The sequence below is a fragment of the Falco peregrinus genome, chromosome 3 (genome assembly GCF_023634155.1).
Source record: "Falco peregrinus isolate bFalPer1 chromosome 3, bFalPer1.pri, whole genome shotgun sequence".
Classification (NCBI taxonomy): domain Eukaryota; kingdom Metazoa; phylum Chordata; class Aves; order Falconiformes; family Falconidae; genus Falco; species Falco peregrinus.
The window spans coordinates 93,404,359-93,417,048 of record NC_073723.1 but is presented as its reverse complement, the minus strand read 5'-3'; positions in this window follow the sequence as shown (position 1 = coordinate 93,417,048).

Here is a 12,690-nt window from a genome sequence, read left to right as displayed (position 1 = left end):
CACTGCTCACCAAACTTGGCTCTCCCACCCACCCTGAGCCATTCCTGTGGTTCCCTGCACAGGCTCCCTCACTGTGTGCTCGCTGTGATGCTAAGAGATGGTGATAACTGCAGCATTGTGAAATACTCGGAAGATTGGCTTGGCTGAAGGACATAAATCCAGGAGGGGAAGTGCTGGAAGGATGAATGATTCCACAGACCAAAGGCTTCCCACGTTGATGTGATAGCAATAAAACTTAACTCCGAGCACTGCAATCTCAAGTGAAAGGAAACCCTGGCAGTCTTTAATGAGTGACGCATCCAGACCTTGTTGTTTTCCCTTTGCTTTGCGGTCCATGCAGAGGATGGAGACTGGCAGTAACCTTCTTCCACATGAGTCAAAACAAGAGCTTGTGTGGCAGCCAAACCCATGAGATCATGGAAGGGTGCAGGAGCAGCTCTGGGTTATTATTTTATCAAGCTGGCAGATGCCAAGAAGATCACACGATACAATTATCTCAGCCTCCAGGTAAGAAGCAGACACTTTGACTCCCCGCTGTTGACTGTGCAGCAGTAATGCTCACTGGAGAAGGTCTTTTCTAAATATTTTTTTCTCCCTTAAACCTTATGGTGTGACTGCTGTATCCTCATGAACTTTCTGGACTAATTACTTGACACTGAATTACTGATGTCAGTTAAAACAGTGAGCAGAGAAAAATATTTAGAGAACAGAAGATCATTTTCTTAACTTGACAGCTGTTTCCCAAAGATGAGCAGCATCATTATGAGTTTTCTGCTCACCTGCAATCCTCCAGTGAGGTTTGGGATTCTTTGAAACTTATATGAACTCTCAATGAGAGACACAGCAAGCACCAAAAAAATCGCAGAGGAGGTTTGAAGTGATCAGGTTTAAAAAAAAAATTGACTGTGCATCACATGGGTTTTTCAGCAGCTGTTAGTAGTGATTTAGTTGATTTCTGCGCAACATGTAGAGAAATTAAAACCAAGTACGTTTCAAAATTCTTTCTGTAATGTTTTTCAAAGCCCTTACAAGCTGAAAAAATTCAGCCTAGTTAATCCAGAGGTCCGTGCTGCCAGTTGTTATTACAGTTGTCCCTTGTGACTCTTTCAATTATAGGACTGCTGCCGCTACTCTAGAATTATATTCACCAACATTGTAAGATGCTCCATAGACACTGTGCTAAATAATATCATGGTAGCCAGCAAACTCCTTTCCTCATAGGTTAGCGTTTTTGAACAAGCAAACAAATTAACTAAATAAGTAAAAAATGAGGACATTTAAAGGTTCAACCAAGGCAACAGTCCCAAGCATAGCATTTACTCTCCCTTGCTATAATGCAAACAAGCAACTCACAGGCCTTCTGAGAAGATGCAGGGTACAGTCAATCATGTGTTTTTTGAATGAGATAACAATTCTTACTATGGTAGTGGCCATGGGAACCCTTTCTAGTCCTGTGCCTTTGCCGGTGTGCCTGGGTTAGGAGACTGGGGGTGGCAGAATGAGAGAATTCCATAAGATTTCATTTCTTCCTGGAAAAACTTTGGATGTTATTTGTTGTTCGGTATCTTTGAGTATTAGACAATGTATTAATATAGGCCATTATTTTCCTACCCTGTGGAAATATTGATCGATCTGTGTTGGAAAAGCAATGTTCAGGCTCTTGCAAGCTATTCAGGAGCAAGGAATTGGTTTTCCTATGAAGAAAGCGTGGGATTTTGGACTTGAATCTGGAGCTGCAGGGAAGGTGTCCTCAGAATTTAAAGATGTTGAAAGAGGAGAAAGAATGAAAATTGGGGGCTATGATACCTCACTTTTCCACCATGAAGACCATTCACTATGGAGAGGACAGCTCAAAACCACTGTGACTGGACAATGCCGTGACTCTGAAAGCCATCACTGCCAGCCCTACCCCTGGGGTTCGCTTTGGGCAGAGTCACTGCTGAAAATACAGTGGCCCCTTGACTGCCGGAGGTGGCACCTGGCTCTGCAAAACTGAAAAACCCATGAGGCTGGAAGGCAGGAGTCAAGGGTGGGAATATTTCCAGGAAATAAGAAAGTTTTGAAACTGTGCAGAAGAGCAGGAGAGAAAGCAGAGAAGAATCCAAGGAAGGAAAAAAACAATAAAACTGAGGTTTCTCCAGAGTTGACTTCTCAGGTATCTGTTTCTTGATTTTGTTTGATCAAAAATCTGAATGTTGTGTAAAATTCTTTACACCAGTTCATACTAAACGTTAACTGTATTGATTTGAATGTGCTTATAAATGAATCATGAGGATGTCAATGGGCTGGTATCTGGCTCTTGTGGGAGACCCCACAAGACAGGAATCGCCTCAGCAAGCCCAAAGCAAAGGATTTCAGAGGGGAGTAATCCTGCCTGCCTCATGAATCAGAGGTTCATGACAGAGGGCACAGACTGTGAAATGCATGTTTCTTCTGGCTTTCTCTGTGGAACTTGGCTGGAGAGACACGTTGCAGCTCTTGACCCAGAGGGTGATAATAGTGAAATTATCCGAGCAAGCTGGCTGCAAGCCAGAGGAGGGGAGGAAGGGAAAGAACCCTGCGGCAATGTAAAACCTTGTCCTGGTTTCAGCTGGATTAGAGTTAATTTTCTTTCTATTAGCTGGTAGAGTGCTATGTTTTGGATTTAGGGTGAGAATAATCTTGATAACACACTGATGATTTAGTTGTTGCTAAGTGGTGTTCACACCAAGTCAGGACTCTTCGGCTTCTCGGTGCCCTGCCAGCCAGGAGGCCTGGGGAGGGGCACAAGAACCTGGGAAGAGACACAGCCAGGACAGCTGGACAAAGGGACACGTCATGCTCAGTATATAATGTCATATATGTCATGCCATGTGATGTCATGCTCAGTTTATAAGAAAAGAGGAATAACTAGCGCAACAAAGACAAATGCTGGGGCAGGCACTAGTGCTGTTTCAGAGGCTCCAAACTAGGATCTCAAGTGACACATGGAAGTTTCTTTTTCCTTTCCTGCCTCAGTGCAGGAAAGCTCCCAGGGAGCTGTGCAAGACATGTTTTTCTGATGGAAGTTTATTAAAGAAATTACATTGCTTGGGGAGGGCTGAAAAGCTACTTTAGATCATGGAGGATCGAAATGGAATTGAGCCCAGAGACAGAGGGGAGGGCTTCTTCTGAACTTTGCAGGTTGTCTTGAAAGGCAACCCTTTTGGGTTGGAGATGTGAAGACAGAAAACAGTGGCTGACTTGCTCAAAAGACAGTAAGTATGCAGATCAGAAGAGAAATGGGATAGCAGCTGTGGGTGAAGAGGCATGGCACCGAAGAGGGTTTCAGAAGGGCAGTGGGACTGTAGCAATGGATGCTGCTTCCTTTTCTATAAGATTCCTTAAATTTGCTGTTTAAAAAAGCACAGAAAAAGAGCTGCATATTCTAGACGCAGGGAGCTGAGGCTTGAAATGAGCAGTTATTTTTGTAGCATCTATTGGGTTCTTTTTTGAGGGTTTCCACATCATGTAAATTTGACACGGGTTTGAGAGAGCAGCCATTCTAGATGTTAATGCCTGTGCCGTATTCGGTAAAATGTAGTTGTTCTAAAGAAATGTGTTTCCTTCGCCTTCTTTCCTGGAGTGCCGTGTCATAATGAATTTGACATAAGAGATGTTTGGAAATTAATCTTTAACAGAGACCTGAGATTTCCAGATAACACATTGCAGCAGGAGTAAACTCTGTGAGGGACTGCCAACACGAGCGAAACTTCCACCGAGGTTACCAAGCCAAAGTTGGCCCCGGTGTGAGTACTGTTCCAGCAGATGCAGGGGAAGTTACACAAAGGCTGTGATTTACCCTGGCCTATGCAAAGTCCTCATTGTGCTTTATTCAGTAAACTTGAAAATGTCTCAAGGGAGGGAAAGAGAGGAAATTCCATGCTTTCCTTTGCAGCTCAAGGAAATGAGCGTCGCTTGCCCTAAAGAAACCTGCAGCAAAGGCTTGGCTGCACTGAAATCAGTGGCAAAATTCACATGATTTTGTGAGCTGGTGCTTCACACCTGGTGTTTTTCTTCTTGGCAATTAACCTCTCTGGCTTTTTCTGTCACCTCATAATCTTGCTCATGACTGCACTTCTGTTACCTCCAAACTGGAAAGTGCTGTTCATGGGCTGATACATGTATTACGACCACCTTCTCCCTATTTTATACTTATTTTTCTTGCCTCCTGCTATTTTCTTTTCCCCTGGAGAGAAATTCAAGTTGTACATCATGCTTCTCCCCTGTTGCCTATATGCATGTATTTTCCAGATGTCAGTCCCCAGATGGTGGTTCTAGGTAGGATCTGAAACTCTAAGAAGATGACCCACCTCCCCTTGGAGCTGGGATCTGACCTGAGAGAAGCCTTGACACAGCCCTGGAAGTCTGCACAGTGGCTGTTGCCACCTCAGAAGAGTTTTCTGGAAGTTTTTGTCAAAACTGATCTAGAACCTTGTTCAGATTGGTTTCCACCTCTGCAGCTCTGTGGCTTTTGTGTGATTAGATGGAATGCAATGGTTTACCCTAAAAGCCTGTTAATCTAAACTTTATCTGAAACAAATGCATTATTTGGAAAAGGCTTGTCATTTTATATCCAGTCAGTGGTGCTGGCTCTTCTTTTGCACACAACTGTCTCATCGTGTTATGCATGCGTACATATATCTAAGAGGTCACCGACTAAGAACTAGCATAACTTTGTTTTGCATTTGAACCGCAAGGTGATGTTCTTTGTTGCTCCCATAGGCTGTATTTTATGGCACTTGGGAGGATTTTTGCACCACGGTACTTCTTGCAACTACAAACTTTGTGTGTGTCTTACCATCCTCCTTTTCAGAGCGTGTCTTGCAGCTGCCTGGCAGGGGCAAGTGCCTGAGTGCTGCCCTTTGCTGTACAGCAGCTCCCTTTCTGCCCTCACTGTGGGGGACCGCATGTCTCTCTCGCTGCTGCTTTCCTCCCTTCCCTGCTCCGTCCTGCCAGGGGGTTCTGATGTGCCCCAGGCTGCCTGGTTCTCCCCTGTGCCATTTGGCTGGTCAGGGTGTCACCTTTTAAAGCGTGCCTGGGGTATTAACGTCTGCCATTGTGTGATCTGCACAGCTGCAGATGTGGCCCAGGCTACCAACAAGGTACTGGCCATTCTTTCTCTCACCGTCTTGTTGGGAGGGGACCTTAAACCCCTTCCAACTGAGATCAGTAGGTTTCTGCCCATAGATACCTCCAGCTTTCCTTACAGTGTTGGGACTGATCACATTCAGTAGTGATGGAAGTTACTGAGTGCCCAAGAATGTCAGCTTGAACATGAAGACTGTTTCTGTGGGCCTTTCTGCATCTGTAGCTCTTACTCAGTCTCCATCACTTAAGGTATCCAGGGCCATCATGGAGACCCATTTGGTTTTAAATCAGCAATAAGAACTTAACGCATATGGGTCTCAAAAGGACACACTGGATTTATTAAAATAAATGCTTTGCTGTTAGTAAAGTTTTCAGAAAAGGCATTTCTATGGTCTTCCTCTTGTATCCTACCACTAAACTGCCCTGTTTATGTCTGCAACAAAAGTGTAGGTGAATGTTTAGGTACCAAAAATGCCTTTTCATTGGCTTGTGTTAACCTTCTGTATCTTGTGTTCTAGGAGTCCTCTCTTTCTTACACTGTAAGCTCTGATGTTCCCGTGCATTGCTAAATTCACCGAGGCCAGCTATGCAGTTCTGCAGCTTGCAGAACTCCCCCAAAGCAGTAGGCCAATATCCAGCAGTACAAAGATCTCTCTTATTTTTTCCCATGTTCCATTTCCCAAACATATACACCAGCAAGCCCAGTGCACGTATTGCCCAGTATTTCCTATTAAAAATAGCTTTAGCCTATAACTGCAAATGGTCTTTACATGATAGTATAGTGGTAATGTCCTCTGCCGTTAGACTTAGACTTTCAGAAGAACTGACCTGAAAATAAACTCTTTTTGGATCAAGCGTCCAGAGCTGAAAGCTAAGTCTGCCACTGTTGCAAGCCCCAGAGCACCAACTGTCTTTGGTGGCAGCAAGTTTGCGCTGAAATTGTGAAAGGTTGTTCTTAAAAACTCCGAACTTTTCACATTATTTTATTTTTATGCTGTTTTAAATTGTATGTTATGTGATGGCTGGCTAGAAATTATCTGAGTTGTGAGTATGAGTTTGTCAAAAATCATCAATTCATCTTTTGCTAGACAAGAAGGAAGTGACATAGCAGCCGTCAAAAAAACTCCCAAACCTGTCCTTGTGAAGCGTCCTTAAAAGAACCCCTTTCAAATGATAAAAATTTGGGTTGTGTATATGCAAAGACTTTCCTTTTGCTCTCCTCCTCACAGAGGCATTAATTACGTTTCACTGTGCCCAGGCTGGTTCTGTGCTGAACTCCTGGTGTACCCATACACCTCGGTTGTCCCCAGTAACCAAGATTCAACTTGAAAATAGGTTTATTGATGTGCATGGACCAATTCCCATCATCCAGCATGGGATGTTAATGTAATTCCAGGGATAAATGGCGTTCCTCTGGATTTGCATCCATGAAGTAAAGGCTAAGCCTGCCTTTGAAGGTGTTCCAGGCTCCTTTCTGAAGTCAGCAACTATTGCTGGGCGAGAGTGGAGTTACCTCCTTGCTGCTGAAGGCAGAAGTCCCCTACTAGCCTTGGCTGAACACATACCAGCCCTTGAAATTCCAACCCTTCAGTTAATTTTATGGAATAAAGAAGTAATGGGCAAAGTCAGATTCACTTTCTTTATGGAGCTGCTTACAGAGCAGGGCTGGACTGTGCCGTGCTTGGGGATCGCATCTGAGTCCTGTGAAGAGGGGCAACTTCTGATAAGGTGTTCTGCTGAACAGGCTCTTAAAATGCTTATGCTGTTATGGAGTGCTGACTGAAAATAGACTTCATTTTCTGCAAACATTAATAAAATCATGAAGGAAAATGAATAGGGAGTAAAACAGTCTTAAATGTCCTAGATTTCTAATGTAGAAGATAGAAGTGTGTGTAGAGGCCATAATTTCCTGGTGGATTTTTTTTGTTTGGTTGGTTGGTTTTTTTAATTCCTGGTGAAGAGAAGAGAAGCAGGTATTGCTTTCTATGACTTTTTGTGTTCTTTTCACAGACAACATTTTGGATATAAAATGGAGAAGACAAAACTTTTGATGGATTTCAAAACAACCAACCAAATACAGAAACTTGTTTTTCAGCTCCTTTTTGTAATACATCTCAAAATGAAAACGTGGGCGAATGAAAGTGGGAAGAGTTTCAATGGAAACTCATTTTTAAACATTCTTCTTTGGGTCTACAAAGGGAGGGGAGGGCTACTTCTGTGTGGGGAAAATACTGCTTTTATCCTCCTTTCAGTTTTGGAAGGGGAAGGTCTTTGTAGCATTTACCACACAGGAGGGTGTTACTGCCCAGAGCTAAGCACAACTGAGAAAATAATTTTGACCTGATACATAGAAGTAGTGTCTAGACAGAGAGCATTTGAAGTGCTTAAGGGGAAACTCAGAGTAGGAACCAGTTATGACAAACTGAGCTTTTGAAGTGACAAATAGAAGCAAACATGTATAAACTTAAGATCTGATAAAGTAAATGTGAGATTTTCTGCTGACTAAAATGAAACTAGAATACAGGACCAGCTAAATTTTAGCATGGTTTGTTTCTGCTGCTCTCCTCTTCCAAACAGGAACCAGAGCAATTGCTTGTGGGGCCATGCTATGCAACCACGTGCAACCCCCCTGTTTGGTTTGGTTGGGTTTTTACAAACCCAAAACTTTCTTCTTTCACCTGGTCTGGTTTGCAGTCTGGATTGGTCTCACAAGGATTTGCAGCAGAATGACCTAGAAGGTAATGAACTGCTGTGTGTGGGCAAGAAAGGACCATAATTTACTAAACTGGGCTCTGCTCTGCCGGCAGCTGAAGGCAGCTGTATTCATGGGGTCCTGAATATGCCATTTTCTGGGGCATTTTGCCTTAGCAAAGCTAAACACATGCTTCATGGTGTTGTGGGTTGTAAAGACACCAACAGAAATGTTGCCTGCATCTGGAGGAATCGAACACGACTGATTCCTGACTATCCGTACTTCTAAAATGTTAGAAGTGGAAATACGTTACTGCGATGAGAATGAGAAATTTGATTACAGAGGAGAATTATCAAAGGCAAAGTCCTATAGCCAAACTGGTCATTTGAACCCCTACAAAACATCCTGAAGTTTAGAAGATCGCGTTTGAATTCTTGGTCTGTATCAAGGCATTCAGGCTAGACACAAACTAAGGAGAGTTGCTGAAACACTGCAGTTTCTTAGACTAGAGAAAACCATTTTGCAAGTAATGCTGATTAGAAGACACTCGTTAAAAATTTCAGGAGAAACTTACGTTGCTGAGGCGAATTAGAGGTGGATCTCCTTGATCCTAGTGTGGTGTTTTGTTCTGAATTAACCTGTTAGAGTGTCTGTCTGTGCTGTACGTGAACTATGCAGTGAGTAGGAGCACTTGTCACTGCACAAATACATACGCTTTCCATGTATCTTCCATCATATTTAATCAGATGTGGTATAATACCTTGAATGAAGGGTTTTTTACAAGTACATAGCATGATTATAGTTGGTATATGTGTAATTGTTAACTATTATTTATCTATTTTCCTTCTGTCTGAATCAATAATATAATAACACTTATATGAAATCACAATCAATTATTGTGGCAGTGAGTCAGATGTCATCTTCCACTTCAGCACTTATGACTGACTGAGATAAGAAGGACAAATAAACTGACTAGACTCAATACTTGGGGTTAAGAAAAGCTCTCCTATTCCCATGATCTAAAAATACTGCTCCTAGTTGTATTTGCAGGGGGCACATCACAGTGGAGGTCCAAGGTGACATGAAGAAGGCTTTGGGGCTCCAGAGAGCCTTCAGCCTTGCTGCTCTCCTCTCCTTTTCTCTTGTTTCCTTAGCTGCTAAATGCTGATGATCCTGTCATTGTGTTTCAACCCTCACTTCTGCCTTCTGAACTGTTTAGGATAGTTCACTATCTTTGGTGATAGTTTCACCGATTAGGAAAGTGTTCTCGTCAGGCAGGATTTAAAAAGTGCATAAGCCAAAACCCAGTGATGTCAGAAAGATGAGAAAAGAGCAAGTGTAAGCAGGGGTTTTGTTTGTATGGAAACAGGCACACTAAATCAGAACTTTCTTCTCTTTCTTTCTTTAGGCACTGATGTTTTTATTAGTATTTTATTCTAGAGTGTCTAAACCTACAGTAAGACAAATAATAAGTCCTCAAAATCTTAATGAAAATGACAATATGGAGCATGCAGTAGATACTTTGGACCACATTTTTTCTGCCGCTGTGTGGTATAAGGACTATAAAATTTTGGCCTACAGTAAATTATTGAAGTTCTTGAGTTGTGATGCTTTGTCAAGTATCAGCTTAAAGACTATCCTACAAGTCTTAAAGATGTATTCTACATATTGGAAGATCTTTCAGCCAAGCTTTTTGGTCCCTTTACTTCTGAGGGGACTGGAGCAGCAAAGGGAGAGGTCAGCATGAGTCTGGAAGCATTAGGTGATCCGGTGCAACATGCTGTGATAATATTACATTGTGTTTGTCTGAAATAATTTGATCTCTCTTTTTGGGGGGAATAGATGTCAAGGAAAAATCTTACTTCATCTATTAGTCCAAATGACCCCAGAAGAGTTAACATCGTCCGAAACCAGGACTTATTGACTCTTAAAGGATTAATTTGTTACTCACAGTCAATGATCATAAGAATTATGTGTCATTTAAACCATGACAATAGTTAATAGAACCTGTTTCCTTCTGTACTGTCCCATCTTGGCTTTCAGGGGAATGACTCCATCCTGTATCACTGACCATGAACATGGCAGAAAAGAAGAAAATATTATAGGCTTTAGCATTTCTAGTATGTTTAATACTCTTTGGGTACAACAGGGACATTTGAGGCTTAATCCTTGAAAGTAGATTAAAATGAAGATAAAGTATGGGGCATGAGAACTACCCAAGGAGAATGTCTTTGAGAATAAATCTAAAATTGAAATGTTTACAATATCCTACCGAGATTTACTCGAAGCATAATCAAACACAACAACAACATAATGCTGACTGTTGCAAAAGAGTACGTAAATTATGTGCCAAGTACAATGTACAGCATTAACAGGTGCTCTTGGGTTGTAGCTGAGTCTAGCACCAGAGGTGATGAGAGGTAAGAAGGAATGACCTGAGAGACTTCTAAAAAAGCTTTTCCAAAACTATTACTTCTGAGCAGGTCTTGGTGACAATCTTGGCAGATGATCTGATCCAACCAGAACTACAGGGTTATAGGCGTGATGCAAAACATAATTTGCAAGCAAGGTATGAATGCTTAACAAATATATGTGATAAGACTAGATAACAATAGCATTAAAATGTGCTTCCTTTTGAACCAAGTGGTAAATACTTATCACGTCTGACTTGTATCACTGATCTCTAATGTATCACTAGGCATGCCTATACAGCATGACACATGATGCTGCACAGGCATGACGATACGCTGCCATGAGACAGTGTTCATGAAAGTTTTCCCTTCAAGTATAGTGAAGGTGAAATTGCTCCTAAATGCACACAGTTGAGAGCTGCTATTACCTCATGCTTTGGGATGCTATGCAAGAAGTTGCCAGCAAGTACACTGTAGGTTTCCTTCTGCTTCCCACCACAAGAGAAACCATCTCTTTCTCTTCTGACTTCCTTTGTCTTCCTTTGCCTCCAGTATGTTTTTTTGCAGACAAGCAAAACTGAGCAATGGAATTTCCCTTTTTAACTGTTATTTTCTGTTTCTCTTTCTGTCACTGATTGTTAATAGGAACCCCCAAAAATATATACTGGAAACATTACAAGAAAGGGAAGAATTAAATCCTCTGAGTGCTAACAGTACTCTCTTACATCTACTAGGATGTATATACGATGTAAAAATACTATTTTTAATCTTTGTTTTACATAATTGTTCATGGTCATTGGCCTTCTTCCCCTTTATAAACACAGGATCTGTTTCTGGAACATCTTTCCTTGTCTAGAGGGGTATGTTGGAGACACACAGCACCCTTCTAAAAAGAATGTAGTTTGTACACTTAATAAAACTCTTCATTAGCCTCATTTATAACTTTGGTTATAGTGAATGAGATCATATTTGCTCTGGAGGAAAACGTTTAACTATTCCTTGCATTTTGCAAGCAAAAACTTTGTAAACTTCTTCTCATTACATGCTGCTAAATATTACCTAGAATCAAAAATTGTTCTTTTTGAACATACAAAAGCTTAACTTCTGTTTATTGAAAGTTCCTGTACTATTTACTTACCTAAAGACTTGAAGGCTGCTTTTTGTGTGGGTGAGGCAAAGAAAAAGAAGAAACTTGCACCCAGGGGTTTTCCCTTTGAAATGTGGGAGTTGTGCATCTTTGCACACCAACATTGAAACAAGACCTACGCCAGCACAAGGCCAGGTTAAAACCCTTGGAGTGAAATCCTAAGCAGGAAACCTTATGGTAGAGCCCTTGTCAATTTCAGCAAAACTGGAATTTTATCCTGAGGCTTTACCATCTCCTTCTGGTCATGACCATTATAGCTGTAAGACTCAAAGAAGCATGTGCTTTTTATTCCCCCTTATTTTGAATGATGGAGTAGAATTACAGTCCCTATGCTCCAGATTCAATTTTTCCTATTTTGCAAAAGTGCTAAGACTTCAAACCAGAGAAGATGCATGGGCTTTCTACCACAGAACTGCCAAAGAAAATGCCACTTTTCGAAAGGCTGATTTCTGAAAAGGCATTATATGATTTTAGTATTTTATTCTGCACGCTGTGTAATCCTCCTACAAATACTCCAAAGCGTTTTTCTTGCGAGGTGGAGGGGGTTCATTCTAGGATGCTTTTTAAAATACAGGTAGATATGAAGGAGTATTTAAACTTGCATTACACAAGCAGGAACGGGAGTTGATTTGAAAACAGTGTAGCATTTCAAAGCATGAATGAGGTAAGTTTTCAGCACAGAACTTACTCTCCAGCCTGTAAGTTGCCATACAGGCAATCTTTCCAGATCAAAACCCTGTAATACACCCAGGATCTAGTTAAAAACTCTTCTTTATGTGGAAACTGATGCTGCACATCTTTCTCAAGTTGGTCTTTGCCAGTCTAGGTCATTATGAAAAATTAAGCCAGGCCCATGGTTTTCAATGTTAAAAGAGCTAATGCAGTGGGATGAACTGCAAGTGGTTTCTGACTCCTTTCATTTCTGTGAGAAGGCAGCACCGTGTCTGGCCATTTGCATGCAACAGGCACTCTGAACATTTCACACATATCCTCATACAGCTGAGAGGACTTCAGAAGTCCCTGTGCAGATGGTGCAGAGCCACCTTCCTTGCTCAGGTCCCACAGGACCCTTCCTTGCGCAGGTCCCAACTTGTGTGGCATGTAAATTTAGGACCCGAGAGTGTTATGCATTTCCTGCCTGTGCCAACAAAGGCTGATCCACACTGCTTTCTTTTGATGCTTTTTTCATTCTTCTTAAGCAATACCTAGCTTGATTAGGTTTTTTTCCTGTAGAGTCGTTTATGCTGAGATTCAGTGGGGTGCGCATTTCTCGGTTCCCCCGTGGTGTAGATCAAGAGGAATTTCTTTCTTGGGGAGTTGTTCAGACCTGG